Here is a 22859-nt window from a genome sequence, read left to right on the forward strand (position 1 = left end):
AGGCTGCGCAAGGGACTCCTTATTCAGTCTGGGCCCAATTTGGTATCCTGATTGGACCTAATCTGGACTGATCTTGAGCCTGACCCATCCCCCAAACCCAATTGGGAGCCTTGCACAACTCTAATGTGAGGTCTTGTCCTACTAGCTGATAAACTATAGTTTGTTAAGAGTGCTGAGAGTTGTTAAGGGACCCTCATTCACTCCAGAGTGGTTCAGCAATCAAACCTTCCCATGGAGCTCTGGAAGGGAAACAAGAGTCGCCTAATGATTCTCTGCACTCCTAGCAAATACTCTTCAGTTATCAGGATTCTTTGAGGGAATCCGTGACTGAAGAGGCATAATATTGCTTTAAATATATGGTGTGGATGTGGGTCTAAGCAATAAACTCATTATATACAAATGAGTTGAAGATAGTTGGTTTAAGGAAATATTATTGGTCCTTAGTAGTTTGTGTCCAGTTTTTATCGTTGATAAGAAAGGAAGTTGTGTAGATATTAAAAGAAACTGGCCTAATAGAAATAAATGTACAAAACTGGCTTCCAAAGAAAAACCAAATTGCACTTTTATAATTTGTAAATCAAATGTGAACCTTATTTTCCATTGATGGGGACTTTAAATATTTCTTAATCAATTTTGAATATGCATGTGAATTTATGCTTCATTAAAGTTCAATTTTGAATGGCAGTGAAGTTTAAGGTTGATGAGTTTGACTAATTCAGGTCTGAAATCTGAATTTATTAAAACCATATTCATCTATGCCCAGAGGGAAACGACCAACTAATTCCAAATTATAGAATTATAGTTTTGTGTTGTTGTTTTTTAAAAAAGAAGTTTTTAGAGAAGACCTGAATATATTTTAAAAACTTGTGTGCACAATTCTGAAAGGGGGAGAGAGAAGTCCCTTACTAACATGTAAATATATGAGAGAATATTTAAACCCTGGTGTATAATTAACTTATCTAGCTTAAGACATGTTTAAAGAAGTGCAACGTAGTCCTCTGAGTGGCTTCAGGCATTGCCAACACTCTCTAAACATCAGTTCCAAAACTTAAAGTGGAAATCATATTGGCCTACTTCACACAGTTGCTTAAGACTCAGCTAAATAAAATAATTACAGTGCATACTTATTTATGCTATACCTATCTGAGTTCATTTCACTTTTAAATATTATTATTGTTATTTGATTAATGTGTTTGTTGAATAACAGCAATCAGTCTCCAGGTGATATGCAACAAATTTAGAAGATTGTTGTTGTTGTTTTTTAAAAAATTAAAACAGCAGACAGAAATAATTAACAATCATAACACAACAAAACACCACCCAGCCTCTAAAACGTAACCATGTTAATAATAGCAGCAACTGAGAAAACAACTTGCACTTCATGAAACTAGGAGAATGGAACCACTTTGACCTATTTTTATAGTATCCACTAACTTTTTAATAATAATAATAATGCAATCTAGGAAAGATAAAGTCACCAGCTCAACAGTCTGGTAAGATTTACTCCCCGCCAAATCACACACCAATAATGAAAATGCAAAAGAGATGAGATAGATTTGCCTCATTTTATTTCTTAACAACATTTGGGCCAAATCTGTGACCTTCCCAATGTTCACTATGTCTGTTTGCGGACCACTTCGGCAGCGTTGGACATCATAAAACAAAGCTTTACGGCTTGTTTTCTCCAGATAAGAATATGACCCACTGCTTCTTTCAGAGACTTGCATAGCCCATTAAGACTTTCAGAGACCTATAAGATTTATGTTTATTTGGTTCTATGTTTTCAAGAGAATCCATCAAGAGTGCATATTCTGTGACTTTCAGAGATTTAAAAGATTTCTGTTTATTTGGTTTTGCAGAGAGTGCATAATTCATATTTTTCACATTGTTCTATGTTCTGTATAGATTATATAAAGTGTTTATATTAACATCACATTGTTGTACTTGGTCATCATGTTGCCTTTGGATATTGTTGTTGTTGTTTAGTCGTTTAATCATGTCCGACTCTTCGTGACCCCATGGACCAGAGCATGCCAGGCACTCCTGTCTTCCACTGCCTCCCGCAGTTTGGTCAAACTCATGCTGGTAGCTTCGAGAACACTGTCCAACCATCTCGTTCTCTGTCTTCCCCTTCTTCTTGTGCCCTCCATCTTTCCCAACATCAGGGTCTTTTCCAGGGAGTCTTCTTTTCTCATGAGGTGGCCAAAGTATTGGAGCCTCAGCTTCACGATCTGTCCTTCCAGGGAGCATTCAGGGCTGATTTTCTTAAGAATGGAAAGGTTTGATCTTCTTGCAGTCCATGGGACTCTCAAGAGTCTCCTCCAGCACCATAATTCAAAAGCATCCATTCTTTGGCGATCAGCCTTCTTTATGGTCCAGCTCTCACTTCCATACATCACTACTGGGAAAACCATAGATTTAACTATACAGACCTTTGCCTTTGGATATTTGTATATTACTTACTTCTAACAGTGTTGGATATATATTATTAAAACCTTCCACCTTTCAGCTCCACCCACAATGACAATCTCTATCTGTTTGCCTCTGGCCCAGATGTCGGGATTCAAGCCATTATCAGGAGAAACTGGCCACTCTCCAGGCACCCGGCTTGAAACTCCGGTTGACCTCCCTGTCTGCATTCCCCGGCAGGATCCAGGCAAGGTCGCGATCGGCGATCCTCCTCAACGTGAGAAGAACACACCACTCTTTCCTGCCCCCCCCCAGGCAGGGCAAAGAGACAGACAGAAACGTATTTACATGTCTTTATTTCTGTCTTTTGCAGCGTTACAGAAAACACGTCTGCTCTCTTCAAACTCCAACAGCAGAGAGACAAACTCCACCTCCTGTACTTCCTGTACAGCTCATATTACACTCTGAGCTAATTCCGGTGCTTCGCACTGTGAATATACTGTCCCTTTGTTTCCCACGAAACAGTCCCAACATTCCCATTTATGTTTTGCTTTCAAGCCAGCAGCTCGCTGCCGCATTGCTTCTATATCGTAACACCAGATAAATACTCTCTTTTCCCTAGCATCCTCTGATTTCAAGGGATCATGGGCAGGTCCAAAAGCACCGCCACTTGGGGCAGTAAAGATTCCTGGAGTCCAGGTTTAATCAGGTCAGAGCCTTCCATGCATGGTCCTGATTATTTAGCAGAAGTTTCCGGGTCTGTGGGTAAGAGAGGAGGAAAAGCAGATAGCGAAGAGAGACAAACATTTTTATAATCATTATTTTCCTTCCTTGAAGGCAACCTTTGGACAACATTGATTTTTCTCTTTAGTTAATACCCAAGCAGCATCTGAGTTTCCCGCGCAGCAGTGTCTGCCATTAATTCTACCAACCACTCCCCAGAAAACACACCACAACCGAAGAATGTGATAAATGATATAGGAACCTAATCATGAGTCACAACGGTGAGCAAATTAATCCTGATATTTCACAACTTTTTAGTGGCTTTCAAGAAAAGCACAGAGAGATTACTGGATTAATAACACTCCGTTTTTGGCCTCAGCCTCAGATGAAACAGCCCCACGGAATAAAATCAAAACCTACTTTGAGTAAACCAGCAATAAAGCAAAGGGGGGGGTGAGTGGGAAGAGAAATGGTTGATTCAAAGTAAGTTTTCTTTTTTTATTATATAATCTCACGCCTGCTGTTCTTTTCTCTGCATGGCAGACAGCAAAGTTATTTCATATGTTTTCAAAGGTCTGAAGGAGAGTAGCATTAACTCAAAGGAATGCTTGGTCTTCTATGAAAATCTTTGAGCTGAGGAAGCCACTTAATATCATAGAGCCAACTATGAGGTCAGAAAAGGACAATCTGAAAGCAAAATGCACAGGATTCTTCTTCCCAGGGTTTAAAAGTCTTCTTTTATATACACTTTTTTGCCCCATTTTAATGGGATGCCGCAATGCATCATTCAACTGGTGCCAACATTGTATGTGTTTTGTTTTTTTGCATAGCAGCTTTTTCTGCTCTGTTTTCAGCACTTTAATTTGATGTTTTACACTCAATACTAGACACAGGTTAGATAGAGATCAAGAACCTGCATTTTCAAAGAGGATTGGATTCATAATTGTTCTTTCAACACTGCATGTGGTGTATCCACTATTTGTGCTTTGTCTGGTTTCACACTTGGAAATCTTAAGTACAAATTTGTCCACAGACCCTGTGAGGAAGATAGGAAGCCACATGGACAAACTAGAACAACATAAAATATAAAAAGAGGACACAGAGTTTTAAATTTACCAATTTTGTGATATCTGGATTCAAGATATATATGTATATATTGGATAGTAATCTCACATAAGCATGGGAAAACATATACCTTATACAGTACCTGCTATTAATTGAAAAGTTCATGTTTTCTGATTGTTAGTAGATTGTTTTAAATGCTTGCATACATAAATAGAAGTCTGAGTTGTGAATTGATCTAGCTGAATTAGAAGAGAGGGAGAATGGGAAGTTTTCTGAAAGACCATAGACTGATTGCTGAGATGAGTAGCATTGAACCCATAACCAGGTGATAGGGCATGGCCCTCAGCAGTGGAAGAATGCTGGGATTCTTAAGAGCTGGGATGCTGGGATTCTTATAGCATTATTTTACTACTACAGATGGTCAGGAAAAATTGAGGAGCTGTCTAGTACAAAAAACACTGAGAGCACGCCAAGAATGGAAGAAAACTTTGTGCACATAAGGATTTGACTCAAAATTGTGGGTTTTTGACACAATATGGAAAAATTATTTTAAGAGGCCAAACCAAAAAGGCTCCCCATCCCTGCTCTAGGAGGCAGTTAACCTGTAATGTGACTTTTTCTTCTTCTTCCAATGAATATTGTTTCATAAAACAAATGCCTGTTTATTTGCGCTAACTGTTGACCAATGGAACCTGTTTTCCTACTTTGGTAACATTGCAGACCTTCAGTTTTACAATTATTCACTCATCCTCTCATTCACAGAGGCTACAGCTGATCATATTAAGAATAGTTATATTATAAGGGTAACCATCTATTCACAAAATCTTTAAAGAGTTTGCAAAAATCATAAGTGTGTGACATTGCTACTGCCAGTTTCCCCAATTATGCAAGTCTGTCACCCTGAGACTAGGTGAAATCTCAGTAGGAATAGAACATCCATATATCTAAAAACTTTGGCAGTAAGTCAACATTGTTTTGATATAATAATCCTTTTAAAAACTCAGTTGAAGCTGTTTTTCTTTTTTTAAAAAAAAAAACCCATGCAGATGACTTTATGTGCAAATGTTGTTTATGTAAAATAAAGGCATAAAGCTACCTGCAAAAATGTTGTCAGCTGATTTTTTTTTTCACCTCTCACTGATCAAGCCAACTTTCTGAAATCTTTAAGAGCTCTCCCCATATGCTTGAAGCTGCAGCTCACCCTGCTGCTTTGTAACCGCACGGGAGGGACAAAATTATTCTGATTGTTATTGAACAATGATTTCCAGCAATTCGGAAGAGACACCTGCCCAGTTGGGCACTCTAGATAGATTTCCACCAGGGCGCCGCAGAGTGATCAGCACAAAGCTATTTAGCACAGGTGTTTCTGTAATTTTGATTAATAGCAACAGCTCACAGTGCTCAGCAACCATCAGGTTAGCTCTTCCTCTCAATCTGAGCTAGCAGTGGGGATGCCAATGGGGTAATATAGAACATGGAGAAACCTCGCCTGTCTTCTGACAGGGTAATCATCCCCTTTTAGAAGTTGCTTCCTCTTAAGCAGGGATATGTGCCTTCCCGTTCTTCTCGACCCCTTTCCAAAAATGCTATAAATACAAAAGAAATGTCAGGTTTGTGCTCTACACCTGTTAGGTTCCCTCCTGCCCGACACACCTGGTGACTACCCACAGACTGGCAATATGTCACTGGCACGGAGCACAAGGGAAGCTGACAAGCATATGAGTTGGATGATGAATCTGTTTTCTTTACAGACTCATCCCAGATACCCTTTTGTTTATCCGTTAGACCCTAGGTATTTTGGCAAGGCACTATAACATCCTTTTCCTCCACATACAGTAGAATTTGATTTTTGTAATGGGCAAGATTGCCAAGAGCAAACAAAAGTGCCAATGGAATGCTCCCCCCCCCCCCGGCACACCTTTAAAAGCAATGAAATGTTGCATCTTTATCTGTGTTGAGATTTCCAAGTCTTTTATGGCATGCTGCACTCGTGCTTCAAAACTAAGCTGTCACATTGTGGTTGGTTCTTCCAGCTTGTTTTTGGATGAAGGGCTGAGATCTCATAGGGTTGTTTTTATTTATTTTTTGTAGTGGGAAATGGCTTTTCGGATAGGAATCCTGCCATTTGAAGTTTAAAGGAGCCTCTCAACTGTTTGACTCGCAACAGGCTTTTCATTGTTGCTCACCCTGAAAGAGCAATATATGTTCCCACAACGTTTTCAAGTAAGTTCAGAAGCAGCTGTTTTCTTTTTAAAATGACAGGGCCTGTTAGAGAAAATAAGCAGGGTTCACATCGTCCTTAGTTGGCATGGTGCCTGTTGACCCCTGACATCCTTCCTCCTAATCCCAGAAATATGAGGAAAGAATCCTCAGATTCACATCAAATCTCTATTATCATTTGTCATGCTGTTCATCACTTTGCTGGTAACATCACATCGCCATTTGTCCATTGTGACTTTCTGCCTTCCCGCTTAGGAGTGAGTTTCACACTAAACGTTGTATCTAACAAAGTTGTCCCATTAGTACAGTGAAGCTTCTTCTCCCTCTCCTCTCCCTGTGTGCTCCCTGCACCATCCTATGGTCCTTTGGGATAAAGTACAGTGTAGAAATGCAGTCAATTACTCAATAAAGTAGAAATTGGAAGCGTTTGTTTGTTCAGGGCAAAGACCCATCTAGTCCAGCATTCTGTTCTAACAGTGACCAACCAGATACTTATGGAAGCTTGCTGACAGGACCCAAATACAAACAATGCTCTCCCCAATTGCAATTCCCAGCTACTGGTATGCCGAAGCATACTGTCTCTATCAGTGGAGGTAAAACATAGCCTTCATGGCTTGCACAGCATACATAGTTTCTTCGTGAAGTCTCTCAGCCTCACTCACCTCACAGAGTGTTTGTTGTGGGGGAGGAAGGGAAAGGAGATTGTTAGCCGCTTTGAGACTCCTTCGGGTAGTGATAAAGCGGGATATCAAATCCAAACTCTTCTTCTTCGTGTATTTTAGAAAAGGGGTTGTGCAGGGGTTGGGACCAACACAAGCACATTTCTGCTCTGTCCCTCACTCTAGACATGTGGATATAATGCCTGAATAGGGTTAATATCCATCTTATGCTACTTTAGAAATCTTGGTTTGTATAATATTTCAATGCAGTAGCTAGCATGCCCTTTTGTTTTACTGGTCTGTGTGAACAAGCATTTCAGCTAAAACAGCTTTTCTAGAATCCCTGGGAAGAGAGTGAAACCAACAGAAAGATAGGCCGCCATGTCCCACCGCTGGGAGCCGGAAAATAATGTTTTACAGAATGTACCGACATGGTTCTGAGAAGCAGAATAGTGGTTAGAAAGAAAAGCATTCACCTAGGAGTCTGATTAGTCTCCTACCCTTGAAGAAAATTGTTATTCTTAGGTACTCATACTTTAGTGGAAAGCCTTTGTTCAAATGTTAAAGCCACAGATTAATCTCTCTGATTTGGGCAGTAAACAAGCCATTAGCCTGACTCCAGCTCTGAGAAATGCCTGTATTTCAGAGGCTTTAAAACATGCTCTAATTTTCTTACTGTTTCTTTTTCCAGGCATATTTGGGGTTTGTTTGTTTTTTCTCTAAACAGAGCAGCATTAAGAACTGTTCAGAACATGAAGTATACAGAAGACTATCTCCGTCCCCTTACGTCCTACAATTAACCAGATAAAAGGAAAGCTCTCTGTGCCAGAAGCTAGAAAGCTGGGCTGGGGAAGCAGAACATGGCCAACACAGTGGCGTGCTGTGAGATATTATGCCTGCATAGTGGTCTGTGAGCTGTCTTATCCAGGGACTTCAATGATGGGTGTGGTGGTCATGGGCACTAGTGTGCTTGCCAGTACTTCCTGTGGTGCCCGCAAAAAGTCTCCGTAAATATTCCCACAAAAGTCCTCAACACACAAGACTGACTGCTCTTCCTCTTTGCTCTGGATCAGCCTCTCCTACACTGAAAACACCCTTTAACACTGTGGCGTTTGCCCATTCTTTGGGGATATGTTTTTATTGGGGGAGAGAAAGGGTTAATAGGTTTACCAATAAGAAAGCCCGGAGGCAGAGCCTACCTGATTTTGAGGCTCAGTCCAGATGTATTGACAGTTAGTTCGGCTGGTTCTTTTGCGGGGGGGGGGGGGGAGATAGAGAAGTCAAAGTGAGTTAGAGACAGGGACAAGACTGAGAGTGAATAGAGTGACAGCATTTTGAATATATTTTAAAACTTGTTTGTCTTTGAAATAAACTTTAATCTTCATTGTTAACTCTACCTGACTGAGACTCAATACTTCACCAGGGAACCCTGGTTTTTCCCCCACAAAATTGGTGGCAGCGGAAGAATAAAGTAGTGGTGTACAGGTCAATAGTCCGTGAAACGACAAGGGGCTCTGTACGAATGCCACAAACACATTTCATTGGATACCAGGATTTCTGAACTGAGGAGAGGGACAAAGAACTTCAATGCTGTGAAGACAGTGACTTTTGTAGTCAAAAGTGGTAGTAGGGACTTTTGTAGTCAAAAAAATGAAGAAGAACAATCCTGTGGAAAATGGATAAAGACAATGCGAAAAGTCAAAGAGGACACAAAAAAGCCAGAAGAAGGAAGGAGGGAAGTCAGCTCGGGAGAGCAAGAACAAATGTGAAATATAATGTATGTGTATGTACAGTATGTAACTAAAAATTCAATAAATATCATCTGGAAGAAGAAAAAACAAAAGTGGTCTCCCATTGACTGAGTGACTGATGGGGTTCTGTCTCTGTTTTGTGGTTCTGTCTCTTTCTGCTTTTTTAGATGTGGCAGCCATTTTGTGACTGGCGCCTGAGGCACTTTCTCAAGATTCCAAATGTTCCTAGTGGCCATAGATTGGCATAGATTCCCCCAGGTCCCCTTAGCCAAAATGGTATCCTGCTCACCCCTAGGGTCAACACTTTAAGGAGCATTGCTGTACTATTTAGCTTATCAGTTCCTGCCTTCATCTATCTATGCCCTCCACCTGAAGAAGGTCACTTCTGTTAGCAGAGTGAGTGGCATAAAGCAGATGGAGTCCAGACAGAGAAGAAAATGTTGGTAAATATTTTACTGTGGGTAAAGAGAACAAAAAGAATTGCATAATATGAGGAGAAATAAAACAGAGAGGTTTGTATTATTTACAGGTCTACATAGGTGAGGAAAAATAATTTAGAATAACTTTTTCATTCAACTCCGCAAATAGTCGATTCTTAACCAGCTTCCTCACTGACAGCTAACCCTACAACAGACTAGACTTTCCAGCCAAAGAGTCTGCTGCCATCCAGACCAATAACAGAATTAACCCCTAATGAGGATCTGTGCTGTTGTGCTTCCAAAAGCTTCACCCTGATGCATGGCATGGTTGCCCAGCTCTCAATTCCTGCTCAGCAGCAGACCAAATATTGCTTTCCACTCTGCCTCACCAGGTGGATCTATGCATTAATTAAAGTGCCTATCAATAAGAGAGCATAAGTGAAAATTGAAAGCTGATGAACACAGTGAGTTTTAAAGCTACAGTGCTGTTTCCAGACTAGGCATCAATTTCCCCCTAATGCACAACTGCCCCAGACAATTGATACAGTATTGTATTTCTGAGCAGGGCAAAAAAAAAAAAAAAAGGCAGAATGACACTACCACAGGTGAGCTGGTAGAAGCACTGCAGGGTCAGTGCACAACAATCAGATGCTACATGGCTTTTCTTCTTTCTTTTTGAAGACAAAATTTTATGTTGAAATAAACCATGCAGCCAAGGAAGAAAACCATATATCAAGATTGCTAAGAGGCAAAATGAAACCAAGGAGAAGCTCACTATCAAGATAGGATAAATGTGCAACTTATGAAGGCAAATCACTCAGATGCCCACCAGTGCACCCAACACACACACCTATAAATCTTTGACTGGAATGGGAACCAGAAGAATTAAGGGCTTTCTAGGAGATACATACCCCATGGTGTCAGGGCGTTAAAAAAAAAAAGAATTCTTCTTGTCCTTGCTAAGTACCTGCTCTATCTACAGTTGCTTAGAAGGTTCCTACTTCCTAGGGCCTAAGGTTCCCTCTTCCCAGTTCTGCATTTATAGTAAGGTGCTTTTCATGCTTTTAATTGATATCAATTTTGAGCTTGTTTCAGAAACAGTGAGCTCTAGAAACATTACATAAAACCAAATCTATGGTTCATGAAGTATAAATTTGTGGGATCAATGGCAGTGCTTTGGAAGGTGCCAATATCTATCAGGCCACAGACATTTGGCAAGGCCGTAAATTCCAGGCCTGTAAGAAAGGCACCATGGATTCACCCTTATGTTCCTCTTTAGAGTCTTCCATGGCGCTGTGGTCCAAACCACTGAGCCTCTTGGGCTTGCCAATCGTCAGGTCATTTCAAATCTGTGCGGTGGGGTGAGCTGACATTGCTGTGCCAACCTAGCAGTTTGAAAGCACACCAGCACAAGTAGATAAATAGATACTGTGGTAGGAAGGTAAACAGCATTTCCATGTGCTCTGGCTCCCATCATGGTGTTCCGTTGCGCCAGAAGCAGTTTAGACATGCTTGCCACATGACCTGGAAAGCTGTCTGCAGACAAATGTTGGCTCCCTCATCCTGAAAGCAGAGATGAGCACCACATTCCATAGTCAAATTTGACTGGACCTTTACCCTTTTACCTTCAAAATTCACACCAGATCCATGGAGCAGAGGTGTTATTTCCTACTCATTCATTTATTTGCATGCTGCTTTTCCACACACAAAAATCGTGCTCAAAGCAGCTTACAACAAAGAATACATTTCAAACAGACACCACAAAACTATAGTCATAATACTATAACAAAACAATAGGAAATACAGTAACACACAAAGAACATTTCTATACATCTAACAAGATTACTTAAGCAACATGCAGCATCCAAAAGCCAAAAAAAAATAACAAGGGAGGTTCAGAGTTTCACCTTAGTCCTAGAAACACCACTCTTGTGATGTCCCTCTTCTGCAGCAACATCCCATAAAACTTCCAAGGGCAAAGGGTAGTATGATTCTGTGATTCTATGATGATGCTCACCTGCTCATTAAGGACCAAAGCTGATTAAAGTATGATAATGCTGTGTTGTGAGTGAACATGAATTGAAATTTGTAACCCCCACTCCTTTGAATTAACATGATAATATAATACACAGGTGTATTTAATATGTCAGCCAAGTTGAAGTCACATGGTGTAGCTAACCATCTGAACATTCCTTCTGTTTCTCTATGTTTTGTTCCCAGCTTTGTCTGATCTGTGTGGGCTGCTGAGGCATTATAGCTTTTCAATATCTCACTAAATATATTTGTAATGCTTAATTGAAGGTTAACCTTTATTTTGTTCAATAAATTCATTCTCAATTTAATAGTTCTGAAAAGGAAAATCACTTGGTCAAGGTCTTTTATTTAGCTGGTCTTGTTTGCCTTCAAAGGCAAGGGGAGGGGAGAATGGAAGAAAGGAAGGGGGGAGGCCTCTGCTGTGAATTGATGTAGCAGAGCCTTAACAGGGTAAAAAATAATTTTGATGATTTCTCCATGGCACTACAATTATATCCAGTACACTTGACAATGAAATAAACAAATAGTACAAATGAAGCCATTAATTTCCTCCCTATCTACACAATTCTAATTGGAAGCACTTAATTAGACTTGGCTACTGTTTCTTGAGAAGATTGCACAGCACACATTGAAACTAACATCCTGCCAGAAGATGTATTTATCATAGTTTTATTAAGTACAACAAATAGATACAATGCTGCTAGGTAGCTAATGATAAACACTGCCATCAGGTATAATTTTTTTATCTCCTAACTTATTGGAAAACAAAGTTCATTTGTTACCGGCCTGCTGCTGTTTTAATTGTTATAATAAATATACCAACTTCTTTAATATATTCACTCACTTTTTAATATGTCTTTTTTTATAGCTAGCAATAAACGTCCCTAAAGCTCCCAGTAGTTTTTGCATTTGTTCGTATCACTATTCCCCACTATATTAACAACCTTAAATTTTGGAAATAGGGAGGATGAATAGTATTGTGTGGGACTGAACAAAATGTTGAATCGTTTTCCAGAATTTCTCTCCATGCAATCTCAATTGCTTGGAGGAGAGATGCACACTCACCCCTCACATGGCATCACACTCCACACTGTCCCCTCATCAGCACTGTTGACCATGTTGGGAGAAGTTCTGATGCTTCAGTAGGGAGGCCTGCCTAGCATGAGCATATGGAGTTCTGAGTCATGGAAACTGCCTATGTGGGGGTGGGGGGGAGCGCAGGGCACAGTGACATCTGCAGTTTGTGCATACAAAGCCCTGTCTCTCTGCATTTAACTTAGGCCACATGGAGAAAAATGCCCGAATAAGGCTTAAGAAAATCATTGCTGGATTCCACATTCCATTCACACCATACTTTTCAAGCATTGTGATACACCTAAGGAGCCCCTGTTCCTCTCCCAGAACAGTGAGGTAGCATGTGCTGCTGCCCCCCCCCCCCGGGCAGGGCAAATGTTGTGAGGAATGCTAAGTACAATTGGTTTAATTCACACTGAAATGGGAATGCCTGTGTGTATTGGTGAAAAGATTAAACATGGGATATTCCGCTGCAGTAGCCTGAGGATCTCTGAGCTTTAACTGAGTTGCTGTTTAACTATTGTTGTTTTCTGCTAGCTAATGCATGGGTGTTTAACTTTAAATCACATGCCAAGTATTGAATTGCAAATTCACCATCTTCAAAGGATGGTGGCTCTAGTCTTCAGACTGTGAGAATAAGGATGTAAATGAAGTTCTCCTGATAACAGCTCCATGTTAATGGAGGCTGGAATGTAGGCTGTGGGGAGAGACAGACCTCTGCTTCTAGGTCTGTTGGAATTATTTCATATTTTCTAATCTGCTGAGCCAGATAATAATATGGGCCTTGATAATATTTTTCTTCGAAAAGGAGTAAGTTTTTATGCATTCATTTGCTTCAAACTGTGCAATATTAAAATCTGCAATAAGGAACCCAAGCATATTGGGGTATTTAAATTTCTCCTTCCCATCTGCTACAATCCAGATAATTTTCAAGCAGCTGCTATTAGAGTATGTTCAATGCAAATGTGCATCTAATGCCACATCTAGTTTGGTCCTTATATTATACAAGAACTGTAAGTTGTAAAACAAATCTTCACAATCTCTTTTGTTGCCTGTTTAAAAGTCAGTGGCTAGTAATATTGATGTACTGCGCTTGGGGAAAGCACTTTGAAACTTAAAAAAAATAATGGAGTTATAGAAGTTTGCAGTTCATGCACATAAACAAAAATTCCTCCCAACACAGCAGAGATGCAAAGATAGAAAGTGTGCTGAAATACTATACAGGCACATCAGGATTTTTCTCATACCTAACAATTTCTTCTCCTTCTTCTTTTACAAGCACAGTGGTTCATCCTCTGCTGCTGACTATCTGAGAATCGCAGAAGGTAATAAACTCAGTGTAGCCTTGACTGGAAAATCACCCCCATTGTAGCATTCTAACTTGTTCTACAGATTTCTAAACTGCTTGTCACTGCTGGTTCAAATCTTCCAGCATGAAGTTTTCAAATAATTTGCTGACTGCTATCACCATGGGGTTAATACACGAACAAGAGCAACACACTGTGGATAAAAGAAAATGCTTCACTAACCTGATCAGCAGTACAGCCAAGATGCCTCTTACTAAGCTTAACCTCTTTCTGTGAAGTCTGACTCCCAGTTTGGGCTGCCATCCTCAAAGGACTCTTTCCACTGATGGAAACACTAATACCAGGGATTTGAATATTGCTTGTACTTTGGGGATCACAGCCTATTAATCTCTCTCTCTTTCTCTCTTTCTCTCTCTCTTTCTCAGAGGAAAAAAATGAATTTAGAATTAACATTTAATAGAATTTTAGGTTCCAAACTAAGATGAGCTGCTGAGACCTTCTGGGCTAAATATTCAATCACTGTGTAGCATTAATAGGAATCTTGTAGCATAAAAGTGACTCCTTTAGGCAGTGACTATGCTGCATCAGAAAGCGTGTTCTCCCTAGCAGAGAGCACGTGTTGCGGTTGGGAACAGGCCACCCTCCAGTGACTAGGCAAATTTAGTTGAATCCCGACCATTTAAATGGTTAAACTGGGTTGCTGGGGTGTTTTGATTGTTGCCAATTCGGAGGAGGGGTCAGAGTCTATATATACAGGGGCCAGACGTTGGCACGGCCTCTTGGCCGTTTTGCATCGGATCACATGGAGCACTGGGACAATCTTCTCATTGTCTGGTTACATTTCTTTATTTCTTTATTTCCCCTTTCTTTTAATCCTCTCTAGTCCCTTAAATAATTTAATTCCCCCCTTTTCCTGTTCAATTTCCCACCCCACCCCTTACCCTGCCCTGTAGGAAGATTCTCCCTGTATCTGTGGCTTGCCTTTCCCAATAGTGAGAGAGCCCCCGTTAGGGGCTTTCTTTCGCAAAAAGGTTTCCCCCATTTCTCTTGTTGAAATTGTGGGGCTAGTCAGGGCTGTTCCCAGCTTACCTGGTATCACTTTCGTTTATAGTATCCCCGAAGGTTGGCTTTATGGCTCCCTGTGCCTCCAAGGACTATGAGCACTCTGTATATGCTCTTGAACTATGCTGTTTCTGAACAAGTTTATTTTCTTTAAGTTTGTTTTGCCCTGATAGAGGCGACTGCCATTTTGAGATGAGCCATTGTGGCTTAGTGGCTAAAGTGCAGGACTAGGACCTGGGAGTTCATATCCCCCTCTTAGCCATTGTTATAACAAAACAAAACAAACTGCTCCTTATGGGCTATTCTGTTGCTGGGCAGTTCGGCCCATTTGTGATAAAAGAACTTTGGGTTTCTTGAAGGGGTGCTTCCCTCTAAAAGGGCAAGCAGGGGTACCTGGACAAGCTGTGGGCTACCTCAACTCTGCTATTTCACTGGAAACATTTATGCCTGGCCTAGCAGGTGACCCTAGGGCTTTGCCCTAGAATTCGATGGCCTGGAAGCGTTTCCGGCCTGAATAGTGTCCCCATGTGGTCCATGAAGCATTGGTTTCACTGGGTCAGCGCATAGTGCCGGTAATGCCTAGGTTGCAGGGTTGGTCCCTGTATGGGACAGCTGCATGCTCCCCCATTGCTCTACCTGGACACTTAAGTCCTTTTGGTGGTTACCTCACTGCGAGGGATGTAATGGGCGCCATGTTTGCAATATGCAACTGGGAGAAAGCACCTTTGCGTGCCCCCATTGCAGTTTGCTCTGTGCGTTGCAGAGCACGGCGCTGCACGGGCTGCAATTGCATTGCATTGCTAGGAGATTTGCAGTTGCATTGCACGGAGGGTGTGTAGTTGCATTGCACGGAGTGTGTTGTTGCATTGCACGGAGTGTGTAGTTGCATTGCACGGAGGGTGTAGTTGCATTGCACGGAGTTTGTTGTTGCATTGAACAGAGGGTGTGCAGTGCATGGAGTGTGTAGTTGCATTGCATGGAGTGTAGTTGCATTGCATGAAGGGTGTGTGCATTGCAGGGAGTGTGTAGTTGCATTGCATGGAGTGCGTGTGCATTGCAGGGAGTGTGTAGTTGCATTGCATGGAGTGCGTGTGCATTGCATGGAGGGTGTAGTTGTATTGCACAGAGTGTTTTTTGTTTTGCTTTGGTTTTTTGCATTGCACGGAGTGTGTGTGCATTGCACGGAGTATGTAGTTGCATTGAACAGAGGGTGCAGTGCACGGAGCGTGTAGTTGCATTGCATGGAGTGTAGTTGCATTGCATGAAAGGTGTGTGCATTGCAGAGAGTGTGTTTTGCATTGCACGGAGTGTGTAGTTGCATTGCACAGAGGTTTTGTGTGTGCATTGCACAGAGTGTGTAGTTGCATTGCACAGAGCGTGCTTTTTGCATTGCACGGAGTGTGTAGTTGCATTGCATGGAGAGTGTGTGCACTGCACGGAGTGTGTGTTGTTGTTGTTGTTGTTGTTTTTGTTTTGTTTTGTTTTGTGTTTTTTTTTTTGCATTGCACAGAGTGTGTGTCTGAAAAGGAAGCTGGCTTGGCGGCAGCTTGGTTGGGACTTCTTTAGGGGTTCTGGCCAGCGTCAGCCCTGTAAATTTACATATCATGATGGCTGCACAAGATGCCCCCTGCCCAAGCGGGGGCTGGAAGCTGGCAAGCAATAGCTCAATACCTTTTGCCCATATTCCCATTTTATTTAGGGATCCAGTTGGATATCGTTGCTAAAACATACCACTTGGCTATGGAGAAGCTGTCTGCCTTGAAGGAAGTTATTTTGTAATACTTCCTCTGTAGCAAGTGATGCTTCACCAGATCCGATCTTGCTGGGTCACTTAACTAATCTTCCCACTAGGCCAGGCTGCCTAGATTTCACCCCTCCCATATCCAAGAATCTCCTGAGGAGTCTGCTGATTCTCCAGAGAGGAGGAGGCGTGTTCTGGTCTCTACTTATTCTGCTCCAGCACCAAGTCAGTCAGTCAGTCAGTGTCGGAGAGGGAGAGAGACTGAGTGTTAGAGATCATGTGTAGAGATAAGGTTGCTGCTAAGGGCAGCTGCAGATACTCAGTGCAGTGCAGCATTTATTTATGCTTAGACCTATTAAGCTCTGTATATAGTTTGTATAGTTGTAGATAGAATAAAGAAGATATTCTACAGAGCTGCTCTCTGAGTTGTTTATATACTCAGACTCTGCTGTACTCTGCTGTGCGACGACTGTCTTTTTGTTGGAGTGAATCCGGTGCTCACAACTCTAAGCTGTGAGTCCACAGCACTTTGACCTGTTCATGTGCAGAAGGTGGTCTCTGGAAGTGCTACCCAGCTCGCCTAGCCCAGTTGGGGCTGAAGTGGATGAGTCCAGTTGGTGGCACTGGCTCAAGGGCGATGCTGACAGAGGTCCCCTTACCTTTGTGTATGCCTACCAAATGTGGTGAAGGCAGATATCAGGCGATGGTAGCAATTCCTGAATGTATGCAATAGTAGTTCGCCATGGCAGGATACCTTGAACCCGCTCAGGGATTTTCAGGTTCATGCTGGTGCTGCTGGATCTTTGCCCTTTGGTTTTATTTCAAGGGCTGCTGGTGTGCAAAGCTATGGCCTCAAGCCTGGTGTGGTGAGGCAATCATGTGACATAACTTTTCTTGAGTTTTCCCCATTGTAGTAGCAGTTCACATGTGGCCTGAGGAGTTCAGTGACCATCGGATCTGCTTTTGGTCTGATAACCAGGTGGTGGTGAGCATCTTGGCAAAACAGTCCTCATGCTGTAGCACAGTCTCTGCCCCTCCGCTCATGCTTTCGAGCTGCGCCACTTAAGGTTTAATATTGTGCTTTCTACTCTCCAAATTACGCTGACACTATCCGATTTTCAGATGAAGCGCTGCAGATCCTGGGCTCCAGACTCAGCTATTGCCAGACTTTTCCAGTCTTGTGGCATTTTGACAACAATTAGTAATTTCAGAGAGCGGCAGCTTCCATTTCCCCTTCTGCTTTTACCTCTTATGGGAAGGCCTGGATGGATTTCTTAGCCTTAAGCTGGCAGTTCTTGGCCATTCGGAAGAATTTGCCCCCATCCTCTGAGCAGATCCTGCAGTATTTGGTCCACCTGCTGCAGATTGGGCATGCGGTTATAACTATCCGAATTCAGTCCGCTGCAATGTCTGTTTCATTGAAGCTTTATTTTTTCAGAGACCCTTGTATAAAGTTTGCAGTGCGCAGGGCCTTGGAAGGTTGGAATAGGCTCCAACCTCATAGGACAGTGGGCAGGAAGTCGGTCAATTTTTACCTATGCAGTATCTGCAACAAGTTAAAACTTGTCTGCGGGTTAAAGATCAAGGTGAGACTCCTTTCAGTAGTCCATTGCATTTTCGCACTGAGGGTTGGGGAAATGGTTGTTGGAGCCAGCACGGGGCCGAGATTCTGGAGGCTTATTGCTTCAGGACTTTTCCTTATCTTTTGGAGCTTGTCATTAGAGCTGGTAACTCTAAAACAGACTTAGTGGGCAGGAGTGCCACAATCAGGCTTCCCGCCACAGGTGAGGAGGGCCCTTGCCCGGTTATGGATAACAGAATATTTGGCTTTTTATTCCCTGGGGGCTGGCCCGCTCCTAGTGCATGAAAATGGGTTCCCGTTAGCCCGGCATCAATGTGCTTACGTCGTGCACCAGTTATTAGAGCCTGCGGCTTGCTTACCGCTGAACACTCCTCATTCCTTACGATTAGGTGCTGCTGCAAAGGCTGCACACTGGGGGCCTGTCAGTAGACAGGATTGTGAATACGGGTCATTGGAAGTCTGACGCTGACAAGGATTATATCAGGAAGTGTCACAGTGATGTCTGTGCTGATGCTTGTCTGTTGTTTCCTTTTTTCATTGGAGCAGCTGTGCACATTTGGGCCACAGCATTGTACACTAGGCTGGCAAGCATGTTGACGGGTTTGGACTGGGGCGCCATCTCAGTCTTCCTGCCCATGTGAACATATACTGGATGTCCAGATGGGGAATGCTTTGGGAGGAGATCCTTCCTTTGGTGCGGTCGAGTGTGACCTGTGCAGGTCCTCCCGCAGTGCTGGTGGTACAGCTGGGCGAGAATGTTTGCTGTCTTCCTCCAGCATAAGTTTGCATTCCTGCATGCAAGAGGGCTTGGATTGAGTTGATGGCAGCTCTCCCTGGACTCAAAATAATTTAAGGCATTGGTTCAAGGTGGTCTGGAGGGGGGGTTGGAGCACCTGTCCCCTCCAATGCGCAAAGATGTTCCATTAAGGGAATCCAAGGATTTGCCATGCTTTTGTCGACCCCTTTTGAGGGGTAGGGCCATGCAAGAGTCCCTGGGAGCATTTGGGGTGAGCTTGAGTCTGATCCTGGTTCATTCCTCCCCCATGCTGTTTATTGGAACTGACGATATGGTGGGGCCCAGTCGTCAGTGCTGCCCTGCTGAGGTCAGGTGCAGCTAGTTGGGAACCAATGCCTAGACAAACTACCACCGAGCAGGCCAGAAAGCATGTTAATAAGGCGGTGGATAATAGAATAAAATAAATAAAGTAAATAAAATAACAAATAAAATAAAATAGGTCCTTGCTTTAGGTGGTTCTGTAATATTGCACCCTCCTAATTTTCTTCAAGGCTGTTGCCCTCTTTAGGGCAGATGGGGGGTGCATCTTTCCCCTATGGGGAACAACACCTGGCGGGATGCGATTGCCTTGGGATTCATTGCTCCCCCACAATGTTTGCTGGTACTGACGATATGGTGGGGCCCAGTCGTCAGTGCTGCCCTGCTGAGGTCAGGTGCAGCTAGTCGGGAACCAATGCCTAGACAAATGTACCACCAAGAAGGCCGGAAAGCATGTTAATAAGGCAGTGGAAATAAAATACAGGTCGTTGGAAATCGAATGCATTCAAAGATTATGTTCGTTAACATTATTGGTGTCTTACAATTTTTGCTTGTTTCATCTTATTTATCAGGTTTAGCGGTGACCCGTGTTTGGATTGTGGGGCACAGTATCGTCCATTGGGCTGGCGTCGCAGCACGGCAATCTGGATTGGGTCCAGATTTCGGCTTTCCTCCACATATTCGCTTGTCTTGGCTGTCCAGACGTGGGATGTGCTGGTCGGAGTTCCTGCCAAGTATCCGGAGGCAGTTGCTCTTGGAGGGGCCGCCAGCTGCTATTGTGGTGCAGCTTGGTGAGAACGACCTGGTGCCCATGGACTGTTTGTCACTACGTGCTGCAATTTTGGGTGACCTGGAGACGCTGCGTGCAATGGTGCCGACAGCGAAAAAATTTTGGTCAAAGCTTTTGCAACGCTGCGTTTGGAAGGGCAGTCGTTGCCCGGCTGCCACTGAAAGGGCCCGAAAACGCATCAATTCTGCTGTGGTCAAAAAAGTTTTGGAGCTGGTGGCGATGCAATTTCCCACCCCGAGATTCTTTTTGAGAGGCCATCCTTTTTCCAAGCTGATGGCATGCACCTTTCCGCTTCAGGGAATGAGGCTTGGATTGGTGCGGTGGTGACCAAGCTGAGGTCTTGGTTGGGGCTGTGAGTGGTTTGGCGGTGAGCTGAGGGCTCCATGGCGGTTAGGCACTGGTTAAATTGGTGCTTGGAGGGGTAAGTGCCTACCCCTCCAAATGATGCGAATGGGAATTCCGTTAAAGGAAATCCAGGGGCTTGCCATTCTTTCGTCCTTGTCCCCGGAGTCGGACTTGGGCCGTGCAAGCCCCACAGGAACATGAGGGTGAGAAGTAATGGTCTGGTGCCCAGCTTTATTTCTCACCCAATACTTGTTTCCCACGCTGGCTTCCGCTGGTATCCGGAAGGCCAGCTCTGTCCCTGAGGGCAAGGACAGATAGTCGGAACCAGTGCCTAAGCAACCACTCACATTTTTGTATTTGAATAAAGTTGTGGCCAAAATTATGCCAAAAACCTTAAACAAAAATTGATGTGTGAAGTGTGAATTATTGGGGGGCTACTGTGACTCAACACGCAAAGCGTGTTCTCCCTAGCAGAGAGCACGTGTTGCGGTTGGGAACAGGCCACCCTCCAGTGACTAGGCAAATTTAGTTGAATCCCGACCATTTAAATGGTTAAACTGGGTTGCTGGGGTGTTTTGATTGTTGCCAATTCGGAGGAGGGGTCAGAGTCTATATATACAGGGGCCAGACGTTGGCACGGCCTCTTGGCCGTTTTGCATCGGATCACCCGCCCTCCCTCCCTTTAATAGGGGGGTTTTTTATTTAAGCTGATCGCTTGACCTTGCTATGCCTGTCATGGTGTCGTTCGCCTTGGTGCGGGGGCACGGTAGGAATTTTGCCATCTGGCTGATTGGCTGGTGCCATTTGGTTTTTGCCTACTGCGTAGCAAATCGTCACAACTTGTAAGGTTGGCGGTTAGGCACTGGTTAAATTGGTGCTTGGAGGGGTAAGTGCCTACCCCTCCAAATGATGCGAATGGGAATTCCGTTAAAGGAAATCCAGGGGCTTGCCATTCTTTCGTCCTTGTCCCCGGAGTCGGACTTGGGCCGTGCAAGCCCCACAGGAACATGAGGGTGAGAAGTAATGGTCTGGTGCCCAGCTTTATTTCTCACCCAATACTTGTTTCCCACGCTGGCTTCCGCTGGTATCCGGAAGGCCAGCTCTGTCCCTGAGGGCAAGGACAGATAGTCGGAACCAGTGCCTAAGCAACCACTCACATTTTTGTATTTGAATAAAGTTGTGGCCAAAATTATGCCAAAAACCTTAAACAAAAATTGATGTGTGAAGTGTGAATTATTGGGGGGCTACTGTGACTCAACACGCAAATGCAAATACTGTCACTGAGTTGCTCAGGGTCAGCTTTGAGTTTCTTAGATTAGTACTTCCTGGAGTGGGATGTGTGGAACAAAGGATGAGTGTGTGGGAAAGATCTTGATAATAGCTGTAAACAACTGAGGCTCCCAAACTGCAGTCCACAGACCAACTTTGACTGCTGAAGAAAGGTCTGAAATCATAAGCCGCTGGTTGTTGTAGACTAGAGTGGACCAAGAAGAAAGTAAGTGCTTACAGGGAGAAGTCAAGGGTAAGAGCTTGACAAGGAGGAAAACAGAGCTGGAAAACTAGAAGAAAGCATACATTTTCCTACCAAAAAAGGATAGAGTGATATATAATGAATATATATATAAACATCATCTATTATCTTATATTTTAAAGACAAACAAAATTCCATGCCCAGCCACAGAGTTCCCGCCTCCAGGAGCCTAGCTGACCAGAGGGGATAATGAATGGAAGCAACAACCATAATGGGATTTAAAAGGCTACAGCTTTAGTGATTTTTCAGATGTAGGTAAACCTTGGCATAGGCATTGGGCGTGTATCCCTCCCAGCCCCCTGGTGGGGGACTGAGGCATGACAGGGTCTGGTTGAGAGGAAATGCAAAATGTATGTTTACACAGATGGGCCAACCCAAACGCTGGGGGAAGCACGATGCTCCGCAGCAGCCTGGGAGGGACATTAATGGTTGGGAAAAGATGGCGAGGCTCCTTGGGCTAAGGAGGTATTATGGCATACCACAACCGCCGCTCACTGTGGGAGAGTGGTGAGCAGCCATTAACACAGCTCTGAAAAATCTAACTGGAGGCTAGAAAGGGATTCACAGCTGCCATCTGTGGGAAATCCTCAGTTTCTGTTCTGATGAAACAATTTGTTTGGAGAAATTCTTGTCACACAAAAGTGGCTATCAAAAGGTGTGTGTGTGTGTGTGTGTGTGTGTGTAGGGGTGCAGCTGAGTCACCAGCCAAAGCTGACGGAAGGCACTTCATGCCACTGAGGCCAATTGAGCCTTGAGACGTAGCAATGGATCCAGAAGTATCCCCAAACGTCATACCCACTCCTTCAGAACTGGTGTAACCCCATCAAGAGCAAGCAACCTCCCATCCATCTCATCTAGGGGAGTAACAATGCCTCCATCTTATCTGGATTGAGCTTCAGTTTGCTTGCTGTTACCCAGTCTATTACTGAGGCAAGACAACGGTCTAGCATATCCACTGCCACATCTGCATATGTAAAGTAGAGCAGTGCATGTTGCTGGCAATGTACTCCAAAACTCCACTCAGCATTTTCATGTATATGCTAAGCAGCATGGGGGATAAAATAGATCCCTGAGAAACCCCACAGTGAAGTCT

The sequence above is a fragment of the Podarcis bocagei genome (genome assembly GCF_964188305.1).
Source record: "Podarcis bocagei genome assembly, chromosome: 2".
NCBI classification, from domain to species: domain Eukaryota; kingdom Metazoa; phylum Chordata; class Lepidosauria; order Squamata; family Lacertidae; genus Podarcis; species Podarcis bocagei.